Source organism: Panthera onca, chromosome A1 (assembly GCF_046562875.1).
Source record: "Panthera onca isolate mPanOnc1 chromosome A1, mPanOnc1 haplotype 2, whole genome shotgun sequence".
In the NCBI taxonomy this organism is placed as follows: domain Eukaryota; kingdom Metazoa; phylum Chordata; class Mammalia; order Carnivora; family Felidae; genus Panthera; species Panthera onca.
In genome coordinates this window covers 155,135,340-155,161,059 of record NC_138339.1, presented here as the reverse complement: position 1 = coordinate 155,161,059, position 25,720 = coordinate 155,135,340, and the positions used below count along the sequence as shown (strand labels likewise).

Genomic DNA, 25,720 nt, shown 5'->3' with positions numbered 1-25,720 from the left:
CTGGAGATGTCTCTGTCATTCTGCAGCCAGGATTCTTGCAATTCAAAGTCCTTTGGAATCAACACGACTGTGTTTGAGGGACAAGGGAACTTCAGGTCTCCCTCCTTCCCTGCCATGTGGGATCACTTTTCCAAAAAAAAAAAAAAAGTTATAACCAAAATGCAAAACCGACTGGTATAATGACCACAAGAATGAAAGAGGCAGAAGAATGAAAAAATGATATAGAAGATAAACCTATGAAAAAAAAATTAAAAAAAAAGAAGATAAACCTATGGAAAATAATGAAACTGAAAAGCAGAGGGAAAGAAAAATATTGGATCATAATGTAGACTTAGGGAACTCAGCAATTCCATAAAAATGTAATATCATCTGTATCATAGGCGTCCCAGAAGAAGAGAGAAAAGAAGTGGCAGATTTATTTGAGCAAATGAGAGTGAAAATGTCCCTAATCTGGGAAAGGAAACAGACAACCAAATCCAGGAAACACAGAGAAATACCATCAAAATCAACAACAACAACAACAACAACAACAACAACAGGTGAATAAGAAGGCATATCATAGTAAAATTTGCAAAATACAGCAATAAGGAAAATTCCCAAAAGCAGCAAGGGTAAAGGAATTCTTCATTTACAAGGGAAGATAAATAAAGCTAGCAGGAGGCCTTGCCACAGAAACTTGGCAGGTCAAAAGGAAGTGGTATGATATATTCAACATGTTGAATGGGGAAAATATGCAACCAAGCATACTTTATCTAGCAAGGTTGTCACTCAGAATAGAAGGGGAGATAAAGAATTTCCCAGACAACCAAAAATTAAAGGAGTTCATGACCACTAAACTAGCCCTGCATGAAATATTCATGGGGAGTATTTGAGTGGGAGAAAAATACCAAACGTGACCAAGACAGATGGGAACAGAGAAAATCTACAGAAAAAATGACTTAACTGTTAATAAAATGGCACTAAATTTGTATCTATCAATAATAACTCTGAATGTAAATGGACTAAATGCTCCAATAGAAAGACATAAGTATCATAATGGAAAAAAAAAAACCCATCTATATGGTGCCTACAAGAGACTCATTTTAGACCTAAAGACACCTGCAAATTGAAAGTGAGGGCTTGGAGAGCAATTTATCATGCTACTGAATGTCAAAAGAAAGCTAGAGTAGCCATATTTATATCAAACAAACTAGATTTTTTAAACCAAAGACTATAACAAGAGATGAAGAAGGGCACTAAATCATAATTAAGGGGTATATCCATCAAGAAGATCTAACAATTATAAATATTTATGTCCCCAACTTGGAATAACTCCAATATATAAACCAATTAATTACAAACATAAATGACCTCATTTATAATAATGCAATAATAGTAGGGGACTTTAAAACCCCACTTACAACAATGGACAGGTAATCAAAACAGAAAATCCACAAGGAGACAATGGCTTCAAATAACACACTGGACCAGATGTACTTAACAGGTATATTCAGAATATTTCATCCTAAAGCAGGAAAATACACATTCTTTTCAAGTGCTCATGGGATATTCTCCAGAATAGATCCCATGCTCAGTCACAAATCAGAGCTCAACAAATCAAAAAAAAAAAAAAATTAAAATCTGAGATTGTACTATTCACATTTTCCTATCACAACACTGTGAAACTCGAAGTCAACCACAAGAAAAAAAATGGAAAGATGAAATATACATAGAGATTTTTAAAAATCCTACTGAAGAGTGAATGAGCTAACCAGGAAATTAAAGAAAAAAAAATACATGGAAACATAATGGAAATGAAAACACAAAGTTCCAAAACCTTTAGGATGCAGCAAATGCTGCATAAGAGGGAAGTATATAGCAATACAGGTCTACCTCAGGAAACAAAATTAAATTAAATTAAATTAAATTAAATTAAATTAAATTAAATTAAATTAAAAAATAAGATATACAAGTTAAACTTACACATTAAGCAGGTAATAAAAGAACATCCAATGGAGCCTAAAGCCAGAAGAAAAAGGAAAATAATAAAGATTAGAGCAGAAATAAATGATACAGAAACAAAAACAATCAGCATAATAGATCAATGAAACTAGGAGTTGGTTCTTTGAAAGAATTAATAAAACTGATAAATCCCTAGCCAGACGTATGAAAAAAGAAAACAGAAAGGATCCAAATAAATTAATGAATGAAAGAGGAGAGATCACAATGAACACCACAGAAACAAACAATTATAAACACAATTATCTTGATAAGTCCCAGTAGTTCATGTTTGCTTTTGTTTCCCTTGCCTTTCCTTACCTGTGTTCTCACCTAGGATTTTGATGTTTTTCTGTCTCACATTTAAGTCTTTCATTCATTGTGAATTTATTTTTGTGTATGCTGGAAGAAAGTAGTCCAGATTCATTCTTCTGAATGTTGCTACCTAGCTTTCACAACACCATTTGCTGAAGAGGCTGTCTTTTTTCCATTGGATATCTTTCTTGCTTTGTAGAAGATTAGTTCATCATATAGTTTGACAGCATCCATTCTTGATAAAAACCTTCTACAAAGTAGGGATAGAGAGAACATATCTGAACATTATAAAGGCCATATATGAAAGACCCACAGCTAATATCATCCTCAATGAGTAAAAATTGAGAGGTTTTCCTCTACAGTCAGGAACAAGATAGGAATGTCAATTTCCACCATTTTTATTTAACTTAGTACTGGAAGTCCTAGCCTCAGCAATCAGACAACAAAAAGAAATAAAAGGTTTCCAAATAAGCAAAGAAGTCAAACTTTCACTCTTCGATGATGACATGATACTCTGTAGGAAACATGGAGTCAAAAGACTCCGCCAAAATTTGCTAGAAATGATACACAAAGTCAGGAAACTCGCAGGATACAAAATCAATGTATAGAAATCTGTTGCATTTCTCTATACCTGTAATGAAGATGAGAAAGGTAAATGTAATGAATGATAAATATAATTAAAGATAAAGAGAAATCAAGGAATCAGTCTCATTTATAATTGCATCAAAAACCATAAGATACTTAGGGATAAACCTAAACCAAAAAAGTAAAAGATTTTTTACTTTGAAAACTATAGAACACTTGTGAAATAACTTAAAGAGGACATAAAGAAATGGAAAAGCATTTCATGCTCATGAATTAGAAGAATAAATATTGTTAAAATGTCTATACTATTGCAAACAATCTACATATTTAATATAATCCCTCTCAAAATACCAACAGCATTTTTCACAGAACTAGAACAATCCTAAAATGTGTATGGAACCACAAAACACCCTCAATACCCAAAGCAACCTTGAAAAAGTAAAACAAACCTGAAGGCCTCACAATTTTGGAACTCCAGCTATATTACAAAGCTGTAGTGACCAAGACAGTATGGTACTGGCACAAAACCAGATCCATAGATCAATGGAAGAGTAGAACATCCAAAAATAGACCCACAACTATATGGTCAACAAATCTGGAAAGAATATACAATGGAATAAATACAGTCTCTTCAACAAATGGTATTGTGAAAACTGGACAGCAATATTCAGAAGAATGAATCTGGACAACTTTCTTACACCATACAAAAAATAAATTCAAAATGAATGAAAGACCTAAATGTAAGAAAGGAAATCATGTAAATCCTAGAAGAGGACAAAAGCAGAAACATCTTTGACCTCAGCCATAGCAACTTCTTACTAGAGGTGTCATTGAAGGCAAGGGAAACAAAACACAAACTATCAGGACTTCATTAAGAAAACCTTCACAGCAAATGCAACAATCAACAAAACTAGAAGGTACCCTCTGGAGTGAGAGAAGATATATGCAAATGACATATCTGATAAAGGGTTAGTATCCAATATCCATAAAGAACTTATCAAACTCAACATCCAAAACCCAGATAATCCAGGTAAGAAATGGGCAGAAGACATGAAGACACATTTATCCAAAGAAGACATCCAGATGGCTAACAGACATAGGAAGGATACTCAGCATTATTCATCATTATGGAAATACAAATCAAAACTACAATGATCTCCACCTCACTCCTGTCAGAATAGCTAAATTTAACAACACAGGAAAGAACAGATGTTGGTGATGATGCAGAAAAAGGAGAATCCTCTTGCACTGTTAATGGGAATGCAAACTGATACAGACACTCTGGAGGTTCCTCAAGAAACTAAGAATGGAACTACCCTATGATTCAACAATTGCTTTTTTAGGCATTTTCCCAAAGAAAACAAAAATACAGATTTGAAGGGATACATGCACCCTGATGTTTATAGCAGCATCAAAAATAGCCAAATGATGGAAAGAGCCCAAGCATCCGACTGATGATTGGATAAAGAAGGTGTGGTATCTATACACAATGGGATATTACTTAGCCATCAAAAAGAATGAAATCTTGTCATTTGTAATGACATAGATAGATCTAGGTTTATTATGCAAAGCGAAATTAGTCAGAGAAAGACAAATATTATTGGATTTCATTCATATGTGGAATTTAAGAAACCTAACAATGAACATAGGGGAAAGAAAAAAATGCAGTGTGGAAAACCATAAAAGAGACTCTTAAGTGTAGAGAACAAAGTGAGATGTGCTGGAGGGGTGGTAAGTGAGGGGATCAGCTAAATGGGTGATGGATTTTCATGAGAGCACTTGGATGTTATATGTAATTAATGAATCACTAAATTCTACTCCTGAACTAATACTACACTATATGTTAACTAACTGAAATTTAATTAAAAATCTGAGGGGCACCTGGGTGTCTCTGGTTAAGAATCTGACTCTTGATTTCAACTCAAGTCATGATGTCATGGTTGGTGAGATTGAGCCCTGTATGGAGCTCCATGCTGATAGCAGAGAGTCTGCTTGGGATTCTCTCTCTCTCCCTCTCTTTCTTCCCTTCCCCCTCTTTCTCAATAAATAAATAAATATGGGGATTGAGGGGAAGATGGCGGCATAGGAGAAATCTGGGCTCACCTCGTCCTGCTGAGTGCTTAGATTCCAACCACATCTGCCTAAATAACCCAGAAAACCACCAGAAGACTAGCAGAACAGACTCTACAGAGAAGCATAGACAAGAGGCCCATGGAAGAGGGTAGGAAGGGCAGAGAGGTGGTGCATTGTACACGGACTGGTGGGAGGGAGCCGGGTTGTAGAGGGGCAGCATGCTAGGCAAGGCAGAGCCCCCAAAGTCTGGCTTGCAAAAGCGGAGGAGCCAGACTCCATGAACTCTGACAGCCAGCAGGACTTAACATCTGGAATGTTAAAAGTCAACAGCTTTGGTCTTGGAGAGCAGAGAGGGCAAGAGGACACCAAGAGGGAGAGTTGTTGAGCCCCAGAAGGACAGAGCTCAGCAGGGGAACAAAGGCACTGGCAAGCGCCTTTCCTTCTCCCATACCCCAGCTGAAATTCCAAAGGGAACCAGTTCCTGTCACTGAACTTGGTGTCCTTCTGTGGATCCATCCCTCTGACAGGCCTACCTCTCTCCCGGTGCTTCAGGTCCCCTCCCGCCCCTGTGCACCTTGCAGATCCACCCCAGCTAATAAGCCCTTGGCCAGATCCCATTGAAGCAGTACCACAAGCCTGGAAGTGTGCAAGCAACCCAAACAACACCACTCTACAGTTAGTCCTGCCCCTGGGAGAGGAGAAGATAAGGTACACACCAGTCTGACTGTGGCCCCAGCAGCAGGCTGGGGGCAGACATCTGTCTGACTGTGGCCCGGCCCACCAACCTAAGTTTCTCCAGACAGCAAAGGGGAAGGGCCCGGCAGTTTGGAGCTACCACAAGAACTTCCCAAAATGAGGAAACAGAAGAATTCTGTTCAAAAGAAACTCCAGGAATTAGTGACAGCTAAAAATTGATCAAAACTGATTTAAGCAATATAACAGAACAAAAATTTAGAATAATACTAACAAAATTAATCTCTGGGCTTGAAAAAAGTATAGAGGACAGCAAAGAATCTATTGTTACAGAGATCAAGGGAATACAAAATAGTCACGAGAAACTAAAAAATGCTATAAATGAGGTGCAAAATAAAATGGAGGTGGCCATAGCACATATTGAAGAGGCAGAGGAGAGAATAGGTGAATTAGAAGATAAATTTATGGAAAAAGAGGAATCTGAGAAAAAGAGAGAGAAAAAAATCCAGGAATGATGGGATAATTATAGAACTAAGTGATGCAATCAAATGGAACATATTCATATCATAGGAATTCCAGAAGAAGAAGAGAGAAAGGGGCTGAAGGTGTACTTAAACAAATCATAGCTGAGAACTTCCCTAATCTGGGGAAGGAAACAGGCATTGAAATCCAAGAGGCACAGAGAATTCCCTTCAGATGTAACTTGAATCAATCTTCTGCATGACATATCCTAGTGAAACTGGGAAAATACAAGGATAAAGAGAGAATTCTGAAAGCAGCTGGGAAAAACAGGCACTCACTTACAAAGGTAGACACATAAGGGTAGTAGCAGACCTATCTACTGAAACTTGGAAGGCCAGAAAGGAATGGCAGGAAATCATCAATCTGATGAACAGAAAAAAATATGCAGCCAAGAATCCTTTATCCAGCAAGCCTGTCATTGAGAATAGGAGAGATAAAGGTTTTCCCAAACTAACAAAAACTGAAGGAATTCGTCACCACTAAACCAGCCCTACAAGAGATCCTAAGGGGGATTCTGTGAATGAAATGTTGCAAAGACCACAAAGGACAAGAGACATCACTACAAGCACGAAACCTACAGATAACACAATGACTCTAAACCCATATCTTTCAATAATAACACTGGATATAAATGGACTAAATGCTCCAACCAAAAGACATAGGGTATCCGAATGGAGAAGAAAAAACAAGACCCATCCATTTGCTGTCTACAAAAGACTCATTTTATACCTGAGGACACCTTCAGATTGAAAGTGAGGGGATGGAGAACTATCTATCATGCTACTGGAAGTCAAAAGAGAGCTGGAGTAGCCATACTTATATCAGACAAACTAGACTTCAAATTAAAGGCGGTAACAAGAGATGAAGAAGGGCATTATATAATAATTACAGAGTCTATCCATCAGGAAGAGCTAACAATTATAAATATCTATGCGCCAAATATGGGAGCCCCCAAATATATAAAACAAATACTCACAAACATAAGCAACCTTATTGATAAGAATGTGGTGATTGCAGGGGACTTTAATACTCTACTTACAACAATGGATAGATCATCTAGACACAGGATCAATAAAGAAACAAGGGCCCTGAGTGATACATTGGATCAGATGGGCTTGACAGATATATTTAGAACTCTGCATCCCAAAGCAACAGAATATACTTTCTTCTCAAGCGCACATGAAACTTTCTCCAAGATAGATCACATACTGGGTCACAAAATAGCCCTTCATAAGTATAGAAGAATTGAGATCATACCATGCATACTTTCACACCACAATGCTATGAAGCTTAAAATCAACCACAGGAAAAAGTCTGGAAAACCTCCAAAAGCATGGAGGTTAAAGAACACCCTACTAAAGAATGAATGGGTCAACCAGGCAATTAGAGAAGAAATTAAAAAAATATATGCAAACAAATGAAAATGAAAATACAACAATCCAAACACTTTGGGTTGCAGTGAAGGCAGTCCTGAGAGGAAAATACATTGCAATCCAGGCCTATCTCAAGAAACAAGAAAAATCCCAAATACAAATCTAACAACACACCTAAGGGAACTAGAAGCAGAACAGCAAAGACACCCCAAACCCAGCAGAAGAAGAGAAATAATAAAGATCAGAGCAGAAATAAATAATACAGAACCTGAAAAAAACTAGAGCAGATCAATGAAACCAAGAGTTGTTTTTTTTTGAAAAAATAAAGAAATTTGATAAATATCTAGCCAGGCTGCTCAAAAACAAAAGACAGATGACTCAAATATATAAAATCACGAATGAAAATGGAATTATTACAAACAATCCCTCAGAAACACAAATAATTTTCAGGGAATACTATGAAAACTTATATGCCAACAAACTGGACAACCTGGAAGAAATGGACAAATTCCTAAACACCCACACACTTCCAACACTCAAACAGGAAGAAATAGAAAACTTGAACAGACCCATACCCAGTGAAGAAATTGAATCAGTTATCAAAAATCTCCCAAAAAAGAAGAGTCCAGGACCAGATGGCTTCCCTGGGGAATTCTACCAGACATTTAAAGCAAAGATAATACCTATCCTTCTAAGCTGTTCCAAAAGATAGAAAGGGAAGGAAAACTTCCAGACTCATTCTATGAAGCCAGCATTACTCTGATTCCCAAACCAGACAGAAACCCAGCAAAAAAAGAGAACCAGGCCAATATCCCTGATGAATATGGATGCAAAAATTCTCAACAAGACACTAGCAAATCGAAGTCAACAGCATATGAAAAGAATTATTCACCATGATCAAGTGCGATTCATTCCTGGGCTGCAGGGCTGGTTCAATATTCGCAAATCAATCAATGTGATACATCACATTAATAAAAGAAAAGACAAGAACCATATGATCTTGTCAATCGATGCAGAAAAAGCATTTGATAAAATTCAGCATTGTTTCTTAATAAAAAACCCTCAAGAAAGTCGGGATGTAAATAACATACTTAAACATCATAAACGCCATTTATGAAAAGCCCACAGCTAATATCATCCTCAATGGGGAAAAACTGAGAGCTTTCCCCCTGAAATCAAGAACGCGACAGGGATGTCCACTCTCACCTCATGCTAGTGTTGGAAGTTCTAGCATGAGCTATCAGACAACAAAAGGAAATCAAAGGCATCAAAATTGGCAAAGATGAAGTGAAGCTTTCACTTTTTGTAGATGACATGATACTCTAAATGGAAAACCTGATACACTACACCAAAAGTCTGCTAGAACTGATACATGAATTCAGCAAAGTCACAGGATGCAAAATTAATGTACAGAAATCAGTTGCATTCTTATAACACTAATAATGAAGCAACAGAAGGACAAAAAAAAGAAACTGATCCCATTCACAATGGCACCAAGAATCATAAAATACCTAGGAATAAATCTAAACAAAGATGTAAAAGATGTAGGATTAAATGTAACAAAAGATGCTGAAAACTATAGTAACCTTATGAAGGAAATTGAAGAAGATACAAATATATGGAAAAACATTCCATGCTCATGGATTGAAAGAATAAATATTGTTAAAATGTCAATACTACCGAAAGCAATCTACACATTCAATGCAATCCCAATCAAAATTGCACCAGCATTCTTCTCGAAGCTAGAATAAGCAATCCTAAATTTTTTTTGGAACAACAAAAGACCCCGAATAGCAAAGTAATATTGAAGAAGAAGACCAAAGCGGGAGGCAACACAATCCCAGATTTTAGCTTCTATTACAAAGCTGTAATCATCAAGACAGCATGGTATTGGCCCCAAAACAGACACATAGACCAATGGAATAGAATAGAGACTCCAGAATTGGACCCACAAAAGTATGGCCAACTAACCTTTGACAAAGCAGTAAAGAGTATCCAATGGAAAAAAAGACAGTCTCTTTAACAAACGGTGCTGGCAGAACCGGACAGCAACATGCAGAAGAATGAAACAAGACCACTTTCTTACACCATTCACAAAAATAAACTCAAAATGGATAAACGACCGGAATATGAGACAGGAAACCATCAAAACCCTAGAGGAGAAAGCAGGAAAAAAAAAAAAAAAAACCTCTTTGACTTTAACTGCAGCAATTTCTTACTTGACACATTTCCAAAGGTAAGGGAATTAAAAGCAAAAATGAACTAATGGTACCTCATGAAGATAAAAACCTTCTGCACAGCAAAGGAAACAATCAACAAAACTAAAAGGCAACCAACGGATTGGGAAAACATATTTGCAAATGGCATATCAGACAAAGGGCTAGTATCCAAAATCTATAAGGAACTCACCAAACTCCACACCCAGAAAACAAATAATCCAGTGAAGAAATGGGCAGAAAACATGAATAGACACTTCTCTAAAGAAGACATCCAGATGGCCAACAGGCACATGAAAAGATGCTCAACGTCACTCCTCATCAGGGAAATACAAATCAAAACCACACTGAGATACCACCTCATGTCAGTCAGAGTGGCTAAAATGAACAAATCAGGAGACTACTTATCCTGGAGAGGGTGTGGAGAAATGGGAACCCTCTTGCACTGTTGGTGGGAATGCAAACTGGTGCAGCCACTCTGGAAAACAGTGTAGAGGTTCCTCAAAAAATTAAAAATAGATCTACCCTATGATCCAGCAATAGCACTGCTAGGAATCTACCCAAAGATACAGGAGTGCTGATGCATAGGGGCACTTGTACCCCAATGTTTATAGCAGCACTTTCAATAGCCAAATTATGGAAAGAGCCTAAATGTCCATCAACTGATGAATGGATAAAGAAATTGTTGTTTATATACACAATGGAATACTACTTGGCAATGAGAAAGAATGAAAGATGGCCTTTTGTAGCAATGTGGATGGAACTGGAGAGTATTATGCTCAGTGAAATAAGTCATACAGAGAAAAACAGATACCATATGTTTTCACTCTTATGTGGATCCTGAGAAACTTAATAGAATACCATGGAGAGGAGAAGGAAAAATAAAGTTAGAGAGGGCAGGAGCCAAAGCATAAGAGACTCTTAAAAACTGAGAATAAACTGAAGGTTGATGGGGGGTGGAAGGGAGGGGAGGATGGGTGATGGGCGTTGAGGAGGGCACCTGTTGGGATGAGCACTGGATGTTGTATGGAAACCAATTTGATAATAAATTTCATTTAAAAAAAAAAGAAAACGAAAAGAAATAAATAAAATAATTAAAAAACTTTCTCATGTGTTTAAGCGTGCCTAAACAAGAGTTAAATACCATTACATACACCTATTAGGATGGGTAAAATCCAAAATACTGACAGCACCAAATTTTGACAAGGATATGGTGCAACAGGAAATCTCATTCAATTATTGGTGGGAAAGCAAAATAGTAGGAGTAGGATTTGCATCAGTAAATCAACCATGGACTTTATAATGTTTTTATGTGCGTACTGAGTCAAGCACCAAATATCCCATATTTTGATAATAACTAATATTTCAATAGCTTATTTTTCCCAAGAAAGATTCACATTTTTTATATGGGAGCCTGTTCATAGGTTATATATTCTTAGTAAATACTCATAACAATTCTCTATGGCAAGCATTATTATGATTTCCATTTTAAAGATAGGCAAACTTGGGGCTCACAGAGGTGAAGTAATTTGCCTCAATATGAATGATATAAAGGTGCAGAGAAGACAGTAAACCTGCAGGGGAGGAGCCAGGATCCCGGAGGATAATGATAAATGCAGGATCTTCTCTCCTAACTCCAGTAGGTGTTCTCTGGAACATGAAGAAGAGGAAGGGAGTAAATAAAGACATATTTGATCATGATGACCTTTAAAACCTATCCACTAAGATGAACTACTTTATGGCCATTTTTTCTGTCAAGTCAATTTCCAGGGAATTCCAAAGGAGTTTTAAAACAGCAAATTATCCCTGGAAAGAAATCATGAGCTTGGCGAGGATGGTCCCATAAGAGGTAGTTCCTAGGATCAGATGCAGTTAGTCCCTTGTTCCACCCTCATCTCAACCTACTATTCTGATCTTGACATCATAACACTGTGATCAAAGTTCTTAGCATTCACAGTGTGTCTCAGTAAATGACAGCTGCTAGTGTACTACAGGATACAACATTATTCCACTATATTGCTGTTCATCATTGTGTCGACCTTACAAATAAAACAGTTATTTTGCCAGCGAAAATGGCTCTATTAAGGAATAGCAGACAAATGCAATTTGGGAAAAGCAGGCTACAGTAAAAACCATATGCTAGGACAAAAAAAAAATTATTTTATGGAAAGGACAGAGAAAGTTGGAAGAGATTGTTTTATTTTTTTTATTTTTTTTAACGTTTATTTTATTTTTGAGACAGAGAGAGACAGAGCATGAACGGGGGAGGGGCAGAGAGAGAGGGAGACACAGAATCAGAAGCAGGCTCCAGGCTCTGAGCCATCAGCCCAGAGCCCGACGCGGGGCTCGAACTCACGGAAAGTGAGATCCTGACCTGAGCTGAAGTCGGACGCTTAACCGACTGAGCCACCCAGGCGCCCCGGAAGAGATTGTTTTAAACAAAAGTTCATTGGAGAAAGACAAAAGTTCATTGTGATGATGGTTTCTCACTGGGTGAGTTGCTGGGGGAGTTGACTTCCTGTAGGAAATGCAATATGCATCCTTTCCTGTTTGGGGCCTGTTATTGATTATGCGTTACTATTGAAAATTATTCTATTGGGGGGTATATAAGTAACAATTTTTTCTGTGATTGACATCAAGTGGTATGGCATGAAAACTCTCCCTTCTGGCCTCCTAACCATTATAGTGATGTTTCCTTTTATTAATTTTCAAAATTGCCACCTGAGAGTTAAACCATAAATTCAGTCTGCAACAGGCTGAACCAGTTATTTGTAAATTCACATCAGAGAGACTATCTTCTGGTCCAATGAGGATCTTTTGAAATTCTTGACCATGACCAATTTTAAGAAATAGATTTCACATTGTGATCCAATACATACACATGCACAATTAAAATAACTTTTACAAGATAATACTTAAACCTTACAACATGCAATCTGGTATTCTCTATTCTATTTCCTCTTCCATTTGTGCTGTTATTTTTGTTATTGTTTTCCTATACTGAAGGACAGAAAGCATAACAATTAAGATCACAAAATCTAGGCCCAGCCCAGCCGGGTTCAACACTCAGATCTCAAGTTGTGGGATACAAAATCAACATACAAAAATTAATTACTATTGTATACACTAAGGATAAACGTATGAAAAAAATTTAAAACTGCCATTTATAACGGCATCAAAAACAATAAAATACTTAAGAATAAATTTAACAAAGGCAGTGAAGGATCTGTACAATAAAAACTGTAATACTTTGCTGAAAGAAATTGAAGATGACATAGACAAATGGAAACCACCCTGTGCTCATTGATCGGAAGAATTAATATTGTTAAAATGTCCATACCACCCAATACCATCTATAGATTCAATGCAATTCCCATCAAAATATCAATAGCATTTATCACAGAAATAGAAAAAATAAATTTTAAATTTTCATGAACCTCAGAAGACCTGGAATCGGCAATGCAATACTGAGGAAAAAAGAACAAAGCTGAAGTTATCAGAAATTATCACACTTTTTAATACTACAAAGCTAAAGTAATAAAAATAGTATGGTAATGGCACAAAACAGACACATAGACCAATGGAACAGAGTAGAGAGCCCAGAACTAAACCCCGGCTTATATGGTCAACTAATATTCAACAAGAGAGCCAAAAACTCCCAATGGGAAAAAGACCATCTCTTCAACAAATGATATTAGGAAAAATGGACAAACACATGCAGAGCAATAAAACTGGACCCCTATCTTATGCTACTCACAAAAATCAACTTGAAATCGTTCAAAGATTTAAAAATAATACCTGAGACTATAAAACTCCTAGAAGAAAATATAGAGAAGAACCTCCTTGATGTTGGTCTTGGCAATGATCTTTTGTATATGACACTAAAATCAACAAGTAGGAGTATGTCAAACTTAGAAGTTTTTGCAAAGCAAAAAATAAATAAATAAACAACAAACATGAAAAAAAATTACAGAATGGAAAAAAAAATTTTTGCAAACCATATATCAGATGAGGAGTTAATAACCAAAATATATAAAGAACTCATATAACTCAAAATTAGAAAAAAAATCTAATTTTAAAATATGCAAAAAAACAAACCTAAATAGATATTTTCTGAAAGAAGACATCCAAATGGCCAACAGGTACATCAAAAGATGCACAACATCACCATCCATCATGGAAATGCAAATCAAAACCACAATGAAATGTCAACTAACATTTGTTAGAATGGCTATCATCAAGAAGACAAGAAATAGCAAGTGCTGGCAAAGATATGAAGAAAAGAGAACTCATGCAATGTTGGTGGAAATGTAAATTCATTCAACCACTATGAAAAGCAATACAGACTTTCTTTGAAAAATTAAAAATTCACCTACCATATAATCCAGCAATTCTGAGTATATATCCAAAGGAAATAAAAATGGGATATTGAAGAAATATATGTATTACCATGTTTATTGTAGCATTATTCACAATAGCCAAGATATGGAAATAACCTAAGTGTCCAAAAACAAATTAATGGATAAAGGAGTTGTGTGTGTGTGTGTGTGTGTGTGTGTGTGTGTATGTTCAAATAGTATTTGAAATATTACTTAGCTGTGAGAAGGAAGGATAGGTATCCTACCATTTACAAAACATAGATAGACCTGGAGAGTGTTATGCTATATGAAATAAGTCAGAAAGAGAAAGACAAGTACTGTATGATATCATTTATATGTGCAATTTTAAAAAGCCAAACTTGTAAAAATAGAGAATAAAATGGTGGTTACCAGGGGAGGTAATTGATACTACCTATTACAGAATAGATATTGCTTACGGGTACAAACCTACAACAAGTAGTAAATAAATTCTAGAGTTATAATCCACAATAAAGTAAATGTAGACAGCAATATTGTATTATGATCATCAAACTTGCTAAGAGACTGGTCTCAATTATTCTAACTACTAAAAGGAAAGGATAATTATGTAATGTGTTGGAATGCTAATTATCACTACAATGGCAATCATATTACAACATATAAATGTATTAAATTAACATATTGTACACCTTAAATTTACACAGGGCTATATGTTAATGTATTTCAATTAAAATAAATATTCCAGTTCTGCCAGATATTAGCTTTGTGACTTATGGGCTTTGTACTGTAGTTTCTTCTCTTCTAGAAAGAGACTAATAACTGGGAATAATAACAGCACCTACTCATAGGGTAGATGTGGAGATTAAATGAGGAAATACATATAGAACACTTAGATTGAGCTCAACAGTAAAGGGTGTGTACATGTTTGTATAATAATAATAATTACTATTTTTCAAAGATAGTCAAGATGCACTATATTGATTCATGACCCAGTAACAAGTCAAACCCAGCAATTAAGAAACCTAAACTACACTATAACCTGGACTAAGTCTTTCAGACCATGAGAGCCTGCCCAGCCAGGCAACACCCAAATTAAGGAGTGCCTACAGCCCATATCAGCAAGCTCCCAAAGCAAGCAGTTAGCACAGCGAAAGCCCATCAGACATAATGGCACCAGGCTGTCTGCATCCTCACATCACAGCACTCTCCCACTTTCACGATTCACTCCTCACCAGGACACCTTAGTAACTGCTACAGCTTCGTGCTTGCCCACAAGGAATCTGCTCTGGAATGGAGAATCTGCATCAATAAAAAATAAGTTGCTCTTGTGAGAACATAAAAGGGGATACATTGATGGCAAGATTTCCTTCTGCCAACTAGGGCCAGAGATGGAGAATTAAGGGACTATTGCCAGGGGGAGAAGAAGGCTGCTGAAATGCTCTCACTTTCTTCCCAGGATGACAGGTCCTTCAACACAATGGGAAAGGGTGGGGGCCAAAGAGAGCCATCCCATAAAAATTCACTCCCTGACCAAACTCTAGTCAGGCTACTCTGAGCCCTCTTCTTGGCTAGATCTCAGCCCTGGCCTATAAAGACTTGAACAAAATACCAACATGATCTCTAAAAGTTCAGGTCTGTAATCCCTAGGATTAACCTATCCCCCTTAAAATTGCCTGCCTGAGAAACTTTAAAGCTGCCAAAAGAAATGATTATTCCAATCCACACTTGAATAAGGGCCCTTGTCTCCCAGCCTCTGTGGGAGAATCCTAACTTCCATAAGCCTAAATTAGTAAACCCAGATGGGCTTAACATGGACCCATGACCTTTTCCTTATTTTTGTAATCTTTCACTTCCCTGACTCTGTTCAAGCCCCTCATTTCCCCTCACTATTCCTTCATTCTTTCTTTAAAATGCCCAGTCATCTCTGTTCAAATCAAAGTTGAGTTCAGTTAACACTGGACTCTTTTCCCTATTGCAATAGAATATTACTGATTGAAATCTGTCTTTACCATTTTGAGTAATGTCCAGCTTTTCTTAATTTTGAAATTCCTACATCTTGGGAATCAAATTCAAGGCCCTCACTAACTGTAACAAAATACTGAGGAAGGTTCTAGGGTGTTTAATTCTGCTAACAGGTCAGGTCTTTATACCATATTGATCAGGCCCTTGGATACACAGGACTGACCAAGGGCAATGCCAAGAGAACACAATGGGGGAAGAACATTGTGCCGTAAACAAATAAACTATGAGAACAGTGTGTATTTTAAAGTCTTACTGATGTGTCTAGTGGAAATTATCTAAAGAAAAGGACCACAAGACCATAACTAGCAGGAGGCCGTTTCTGCTTTAAAAGTTCTAGTAACATTATAGCACCATGGGGAAGAGTAAAAATAGTGAGGCTCCTGAGACCTGAGGGAGGCAAGCTCTAAGAAAAAGTAAACAATTGTCAATCCCTTGCATTACAGCAGTTAGAAGTGATGCTTATGTCTCCATGCTGTCAAGCTTTGTGTAAAGCTGTGGGTGACTTCTCAGTGCACTAAAGGGATTAAATGTTTCATGAGAAGCTGATACATCAGGCTTTGATTCTAATTCAATCCCTAGAGGTGTTTTGTTAATTTTATAGTTGGTGTTTATACAGTTGGGGAAGTATAATTTGGTAAACCTATGTGCAGATATTTAGAGGTGTTGATTGTTTCCTATGTTAAAGAAGCTAATTATCTGATACATAAGATTAGTGACATGGGCATTAAATAGCATGTGTTGGGCCCCAGACATTACAGAATTCTCTCCAATGATGAACTCTAGGGGGTATGAAGTATGATATGCAACTTTACTTTTTCCTTCTGGGGAAGAGAAAGAATCTAGGAAGAAGAGAACTTCCAGAGTTCTGAGGGAAAGGGAGGCTTATCTGTGCCTAGTCCCATGCCAGGCAATGGCCAATGGCAGAGGAGAGAGCCCCAGAATGTGGATCATCCCTCCCTGGGATGAGACAGGGAGGTGGAGCACTGTTTTATTATTTCTCTAGGCAGAACAAGTAGGGAGAGATTCACGGGTCCTGGGTGCTGCCCATCCTCTGCACCCCTCACTCTAATCACCACATGTAAATTTCTCAAACATGAGTTCTTCCAAAGAACAGCAACCAAGGTGAAAAGACCTAGCAGTGACATGAGGGTGGAGAATATGGTAGAGAGATATGGGCAGCACTGGGTGGAGGGCAGCAAAGGCCCCAGCCAGGCTGACTTCTGGTCCTAGTTGCAGTGATCCCAGACTAAAAATGCCTCTTCATCTCTCTATACCTGTATTTCTTTAATGAGTGGAAGTGAGGGGTGCCTGCTGCCCACCTCCACCCCTTCATCTGTCCTCCATCTCCCACACTGAGGTCTGGTATGAGGAACCCCTGGATATTCTCCACCATGTTGTTAACCCTGGACTCAAGGCCTGACTAGATCACCCTCCAGTAATTTATGAGCACTCAGGAAAATGTTAGAAGGGCATTTCTCTCTACACTCAGACTCTGACTCACTATGTGGCTTGGTCTCATTCTCTCTGGACTTCAGACTCTATATAAAATGAGGTCATTGTCCCAATTATCCTAACAGAGACAACATATGTTCATCAAGTTGTCTTGTGGACTGTAGAGAGCCATGCCTCTTCCAATTCCTGCTATGGGTTGGGGGAAGGCACGTGGACAGGTTCTAAAATTTTACTCTTCATTTAGCACTCACTTAGAGAGCCCCAAGGATAAGGCTGCATAGGCTCTCATCTTAAGGGCCTGACAGTTTAACAAAAGATTCAGAGACATGAAAACAAATCATCATACAATATGTAGAAGTCCAGTTCCTTTTAGTTCTCCTAAAACTCTCAACACCTTCTGGTGTTATGTTGACTAAAACCCCTGGCTTCAACCTTCCAAATTGTCATCCCTAAGGGGCAATGGTCTATCTTCAGGAAGAGACCTCTTCATCCCCTGTGTGGATGGGGTCATCTTTACCCAGGTACTAGTTCTAATTCTAACAGATCGTTTTGGAGATTCATCACCCCAAACCACCATATCTTTAAGCTCATCATCTACAGCCTGTTTCTTCATAGATCCATTTTGTGGTCTTCTCCTGTTCTGAAACAAGCTCTTTTTCCTAAAAACCACATTTCCCAGGATCTTTTTCCCACTGGTTTCCAACTAGGTTTGGCCAGTAGAAGGCTCCAGTGGGATATTAGAAGTTGGACGAAGGGAAATCCAGATTAATTCCTTCTCTGTCTTTACTGAAGCTGATGTCTTCAGCTGTGGCTACATCTCATTATAGAAAACCCGAAATATCATGTCCTTCTTCCACACATAGTCCAGAATACTACTGGAAACATTATGAAAAATACACAGATTTCCTCAGATCCACAAAGTTGTGAAGCCAACCCCTCTAAAGAAGAGGAGCCTCCAGAACCCATACCTATGGGGGGGTGAGCTAAGATTCAACATTAATATTTCTGACTCCAAACCACCCCACAGACCACAGCTGCACTCTTCCTTTACCACAGGTCCCACTCCTGCACACTTTGGGCAGACCTGGCTTGGGTCCCCGGAATATACTACAGTGATCCTGACACACACATTGTCCACCTTTGGTGAAGGTATCAGGCCATTCCGGAGATCTTAGAAAGCACATCAGGTTCCCCTCAACTCCTCCTTCTCTTCCCATTTTCATATGGGTGTGATCTGCTTACAGTGAAGGCTAAGAGCAGGCAGAGAAGCAGGCTAACCATCAGTAGCATTTCCCTGTACATTTATAATGGAGTTGCTGTGTGAAAATCAGGACCCCAGCAAATGAAAGGAATTCCAGAGAATTCTTGGCAACAAGCCTGCAACAAGGTTATGTATGGAACCCTGGTTGAAATTCTTCTTCCACAGTGGGAGGCATGGCCAGAGGCAAGGAGGATGGGGATAGGGTTGCTCTCAGCTGAATTTTAACATGTATAACCTAGAAAAAAATTAATATTATGCAAACATACACATCCAGCCCAGAAAATCAGACTTCTCCTAGGGCAGCCCCTCTCAAACATGGTGTTTTGATCAGATTTCTAATAAGCTGTGAGGTTTTCCAAAGCAAGCTTTAATAAATAATAACTGAAGAACCAAAGATAAAGAACCCCCCACTGAAGAGGATTCAAGGTTGTCTCCATCCCAAACCTCTCTCTCCTGAGTGCCATTTCTGTATCTCTGTCTCCACCAGGGGATATTGATGGGGAAGTGAAACTCAATACCATTCCAGCTAAACTTAACCCCTCCCCTACTTTATTTCTCAAACCTTCTTATACTCCTATTCCCCCTCCCATTATTGGTAATGGTACCAAAATCCAGCCAGTCAACCATGCCAGAAACCAGGAACTCACCTTAAATTGTTCCCTCTCCTACTAATCCTTCCTGCATCTTAATTGGGGCATACACAGCCCTAAGCTAGGTCACTAGCTAGGTCCACGGTTTTAATTTCTGTTGATGTTGATCTCTTTATGAGAGAAAAAGATCAAAGAGGTTCCTTTCCAGAGTCAAAGAGGGCCAGTGAATATCTGTCCTTCTCTTCTAGGCTTCCATACTCATTCTGTGACAAGTTCATGCATTCTTTCTGCCTCCCTCTTGGCTCCACATTTCTGGCATGAGCCCAGACTTAGTTGAGCAGCAACAACCCCAATGCTAGTTAGTTACTCCCCTCGAGTCACCATCACAGAAGAGTGGGTACCCATGTAACCTGCCAGGTAAGTTAGGGTGAGGAAAGCAGTGTCCACAGTGAATATCTGCTAACCAGGTGAGATGATTTCATGCACCCATCAATGAAAGAAGGCTAAGCCATAAGAGATGTCCTTGTGGAATCAAACAGCCTCTCTCTGGAGGCTCCAGCTTGAGTTTCCCATAGCCAGCACCCAAATAAGGTCCTCTGCCCTGGCTGCACTTACATGGGATCCCATACCAGGGAAGCTTTTCACCCTATCTCTTCCACCAAAACTGTTTCTGGGAACAATTTGAGAGCAGTTTGAGATCTAAATTCACACAACTCTGAATTGGAGCCACTGAGTTCCTGGTTCCAATGTATTGTACATATTCAACGTGAGGTTTTATCTGTCACTGTGGACTTCCAGCTTGGGGGTTTCCAGGATGATAGGGCTTGCCTTTCTTGCCTCCAGAAGAGACTGATCCAGGCCAGCACATAGAAGTACTCTGTGAGGTGGACACATCATAGACGCATCAGTCAGCCCAAGCCTTGAAAGACAGAGAGTCCCCATTCTTGGCCTCACTCCCTGACCATGCCTGAGACACACTCCTTCTCCCTTCCAGGCAGCAGCACCCAGCAGCACTGTGCAGGGAGAACCTTTCCCTTTGTAGATGGCTTGTTCAGAGCAAAGAGACACCACATGTCTACCAAAGTGCTTGTCAACTATAGACAGCCAGAGATATGGAAGCAGAAGGAACAGTGTAGCAAACATCCTGGATGGTGATGATAGGAAAGGACTGCCATTGTTGAGTGGATGGAAAAGCTTCCTGAAATGATAAATGCACAAACATCAGTGCTCATGTTACTTGAATCTGCCAATGTGCCTGTTTCTAATGCTTTCTCATTTGACTCTCAGAACTACAATGTCCATGCTTCATGGACAGCAGCATAGGGAGGAGGCTGAGTGAGGAGCACTCATTGTGTTACCCAGTGCTGACATTTAATATCTTTTCTGAACTTTTGTTTCCTTGTCTGAAAATAGAAGAATATTAGCATCTGCCCAAAAGTAGCATCTTACTTTCCTCTGTGTCTAGTAGCCTGTGGAAAAACAAGAGCCTAGCCTAATAATTCATAACTCACTCAGGCCCAAAGCCTGCTACTAACACATACTGTGCAATACTCCATTACTATATGGAAATGCAACTTATGAATAAATTCACCCACCTACAAACTTTTTCAATAGATCAATGCCATGAAATTTTATATAATGGACCACCAATAGAAAGGTCATTTATAGTAAGAGTGTTTCAATGTGGAAATGTTTGAGCACAACTAGAGTAGAAGATATAACAAAGACGTCAGATGACTGGATTTAAGAGAATGGATTTGGGAAAGATATTATATTTTGACATTTTAATATAAGAGAAAAATATTCATAGTTGTAAATATAAATAGAGTGATAAGGAATTCCAGAGCAACAGTCTGACTGGGGCATGTGTGTGTGGTGTTTTGGACTCTCAAATTTCCATGAATGCTATTACTATGGATGATGGAATTTTCCAAAGTGAATTGCTCTCAGTAAAGTTCTAAGCAAAAAGTTTAGGCCTCTTTACATGATAATTGCATGCTTGGAAAATGCAGTACAAAAACTATGTCCCCAAATGCTTTGTATTTATATATAAAAGTGAGTTGTATACTAGGTAACAGTAACTATAAGTTTCTGACTAACATGATTGTCCTCCTGGATATTCTAGAGTCACAAGAAATCTGGGTCAAAACTTTATTAGACTGTCCCCAAATGTGCAATATGTCCAGCATCCCTATTGCCCGTTAAATGTCATGTATTATAGGGGCGCCTGGGTAGCTCAGTCAGTTGAGTGACCAACTTCGGCTCAGGTCATGATTTCACAGTTTGTGAGTTTGAGCCCCATGTCAGGCTCTGTGCAGACAGCTCAGAGCCTGGAGCCTGCTTCTGATTCTGTGTCTCCCTCTCTCTCTGCCCCCACCCCCCACTCATGCTCTGTCTCAGAAATAAATATACATTAAAAAAATTTTTTTAAATAAATAAAAATAAATGTCATGTATTACCACCACCACAAATAATAATTGTAACAATTCAAAACACCTCTATAAATCTTCAAAACACTCCTTAGGAGATAGTACCTTCCTATTTAGAATCACTGACCTACCACTAAGAGCTTTGTTAATGAAAAGATAAATACTGTTTGAAATAACAAGAAAGCAGCTATCAGCCCTGATTGGTGGGTAAGAAGAGCATCAATATCACAGATCCTCAAAAGGAATGTGAATAATTACATAAGCATTTTTTTTTTCCTGAGTATAGCAGTCACTTGAATTAAGTTATGCTACAGTAACAAACAACCCCTAACTCTCAGTAGCCTAACACTACAAATGTTAATTTCTCCCTCATGTTTCATGTCTGGAATGCATTGATAGAAGTACTCTGCTCATCTTTACAATGCAGCAATCCAGTCTGACAGAGGTTTCATCTTAATATTACACAGCCGTCTAAAAAAAAAAAAAAAAAAAAAAAAAGAAATGAAGAAAAGAAAAGAAAAAAAGAAAAAGGGGGGCGCCTGGATGGCTCAGTCGGTTGAGCATTGGACTGTGGCTCAGGTCATGATCTCATGGGTTCGTAAGTTCGGCCTGCATGGGGCTCTGTGCTGACAGCTCAGAGCCTGGAGCCTGCTTCTGATTCTGTGTCTCCCTCTCTCAATCTCTCTGCCCCTCCTCCACACACACTCTGTCTTTCTCTGCCTCTCAAAAAATAAAAGAAAACTAAAAACAAAACAAAACAAAACAAAAAACATTACACAGCCCCGTCCCTGGTGCGATTCCGTCCTGCGCGGCTGTTCTGTGGAACAGTAGTCGTTTCTCTCTGTCCGCCTTATCTCCCACCTAAGTGCATGCCACCACCTCGTGGAAGATTTGATGGACATGAACATGAGCCCCCTGAGGCCCCAGAACTATCTTTTCGGTTGTGAACTAAAGGCTGACAAAGATTATCACTTTAAAGTGGCTAATGATGAAAACAAGTACCAGTTATCTTTAAGAACGGTCAGTTTAGGGGCTGGTGCAAAGGATGAATTGCACATTGTTGAAGCAGAGGCAATGAATTATGAAGGCAGTCCAATTAAAGTCACATGGCAACTTTGAAAATGTACAGCCAATGGTTTTCCTTAGGGGCTTTGAAATAACACCACCTGTGGCCCTACGGTTGAAATGCGGCTCAGGGCCTGTGTACATTAGTGGACAGCACTTAGTAGCTGTGGAGGAAGATGGGTGCAGAGTCAGGAGATGAAGAGGAAGAGGATGTGAAACTCCTTAGTATATCTGGAAAGCATTCTGCCCGTGGAAGTGGTAGCAAGATTCCACAGAAAAAAAGTAAAACTTGCTGCTGATGAAGATGATGATGGAGATGAGGATGACCACGATGATGATGAAGATGGTGACAATGATGATTTTGATTATGAGGAAGCTGAAGAAAAGTCTCCAGTAAAGAAATCTGTATGAGATACTCTAGCCAAAAATGCACAAAAATCTAACCAGAATGGAAAAGACTCAAAACCATCAACACCAAGATCAAAAGATCAAGAATCTTTCAAAAAACAGGAAAAGACTCCCAAAACACTGAAAGGACCTAGCTCTGTAGAAGACACTAAAGCAAAAATGCAAGCAAGTATAGAAAAAGGTGGTTCTCTTCCCAAAGTGGAAGCCAAGTTCATCAATTATGTGAAGAATTGCTTCCGAATGACTGACCAAGAGGCTATTCAAGATCTCAGGCAGTGGAGGAAGTCTCTTTAAGAAAATAGTTTAAACAGTTTGTTAAAATTTTCCGTCTTATTTCGTTTCTGTAACAGTTGATATCTGGCTGTCCTTTTTATAATGCAGAATGAGAACTTTCCCTACCGTGTCTGATAAATGTTGTCCAGGTTCCATTGCCAAGAATGTGTTGTCCAAAATATGTTTAGTTTTTAAAGATGGAGCTCCACCCTTTGCTTGGTTTTAAGTATGTATGGAATGCTATGATAGGACATAGTAGTAGTGGTGGTCAGACAAATGGAAATGGTGGGGAGACAAAAATATACATGTGAAATAAACTCAGTATTTTAATTAAAAAAATTGCACAGCTGTCATAAGAAGTGGGTACGAGAACCTTTGGTTTCTAAAGCTTTTACCTTCATGCGACAAATGTCACTTTTGACGAAGGCAATCATCATGGTCAGAGTGGGGAAGGGCAATCCAACATATACCCTGTTCAGGAGGGCCAGAAACAGAGATATTAAATAGTGGCTCCACAGACTACAATACCGGGCTTTGGGAATCAGAGGAACTTGAATTTAAACTCCATCTTGACTTGCTAACTGTGCAATATGTGACATTACTTGGCGCTTCCAAACCTCAGTTTCTTTATCATTAATAGTAATAATAATAGTCCCACCTGTGACTTGTTGATCATTTACTTTGTGCCAGACATGGTACAAAATGTTTCACATTTCACTGGATTGACAGAAGAGCTTCAAGGCAGATGGTATTATGAGAGAAATAGTATCTTTCTTGTGGTAATGTTATGAGAACAGAATGAGGTAAGCATATATAAATTGTAGTTGGTGATCTAGAAACTGCATTTGGGTCCAGCTCTGTGAAATGTACTGTAGGGAGTATGGAAGAAGCAGAGTAGTAGGGGGCTCAAAAAAAGAAGTGGGAGACATAGATGTAACATTGAAAAAGGTTATAGATGATTGGGAAGACGAAACATGAATGTGTGAACCAGAAAACTATGAGACACACTCCCTGCAATGGGAAAGTAGAATTCCTCTAAAGCATCATTAACAGGCTTTGAGGAAGCAGAGAATAAAGAAGAGGAAACACCAACCAGGGGGAAAGTAAGCCAAGATATAACTAGAAACAGGTAAAACTTCTGGAGTCATGTGCTGGTGAGGGCATGGAGAAAAGTTACCATGAGTATTTCACTTTGTTCTCTGAAATCTATGAATACACCACTAGTCATTTCCCTGATGTATCTGAGATCTCCACATAGGTAATCAGCTCCAGCTGACACCGACATCAGCACTTGTCTGATCCAATCTCCTTTTTTTTTTTTTTTTTCAGATGAGGAACCTGAGGCTCAGAGAAAATGCAACTTGGCTAAAGTTGAATGAGGGCTTATCTGTGTCTCCTAAGTCCCTCTAATGACTATTGCTCCCTCCACCAACTTCCCTCAACATCAGGAGAACAACAGAGAACTAACTCTACCTGCTGCTGCCCCATCTCCCAGTTCTTAGAGGAATAGCCAAGGACTTGCTCCTGAATCAAAGCAAGGTCTTGGAAAAGGTATTAATATTTCCAGAGATTTACTGACACTCCATTGGGGTAGATTATACTTCCCTGTCTCACTGACAGTAGGCTTGGTCATATGACTTTCTTTGAATTATGAAATGTGAGCAGAAATATGTGTTCTACTTTTCACCAGAAGCTAGTGTGTGGTTAGTATGTGATTATCCTCTCTCTCCCTCTCTCTTTCTGTCTCCATTTTTTTATTGTGATACAATACATGTAATGTAAAAATTTATTACCTTTACCATTTTTAATTATACAATTCAGTGGTGCTAATCTCTATGCTCTCTTTTCCCTCCACCATGACAACCAGCAATTGTTCAGATAGCATCTTCTCCATCATCCTGTGTCCCAGGTTAATATGAATTGGAAAATATACACTGCTGACTCAGAAATATGAGCAAGAAATAAATATTTAACATTGTAGCTTCTGGCACCTTGGGGTCACTTGTTATATAAGTATATGACTTCTCCTGGATGATACTCAAAACAATACATGGCTATCATCTTCAACTTGCTGTCCATACTGCTGGCTATACACCATGAAGCTTCCA

General features: G+C 38.6%; 1 pseudogene; it reads left to right on the top strand.

The window, feature by feature from the left end:
* The first annotated feature begins 22,643 nt into the window (after positions 1 to 22,643).
* Positions 22,644 to 23,951, top strand: LOC132681773 (nucleophosmin pseudogene; annotated as a pseudogene).
* The last annotated feature ends 1,769 nt before the right edge of the window (positions 23,952 to 25,720 follow it).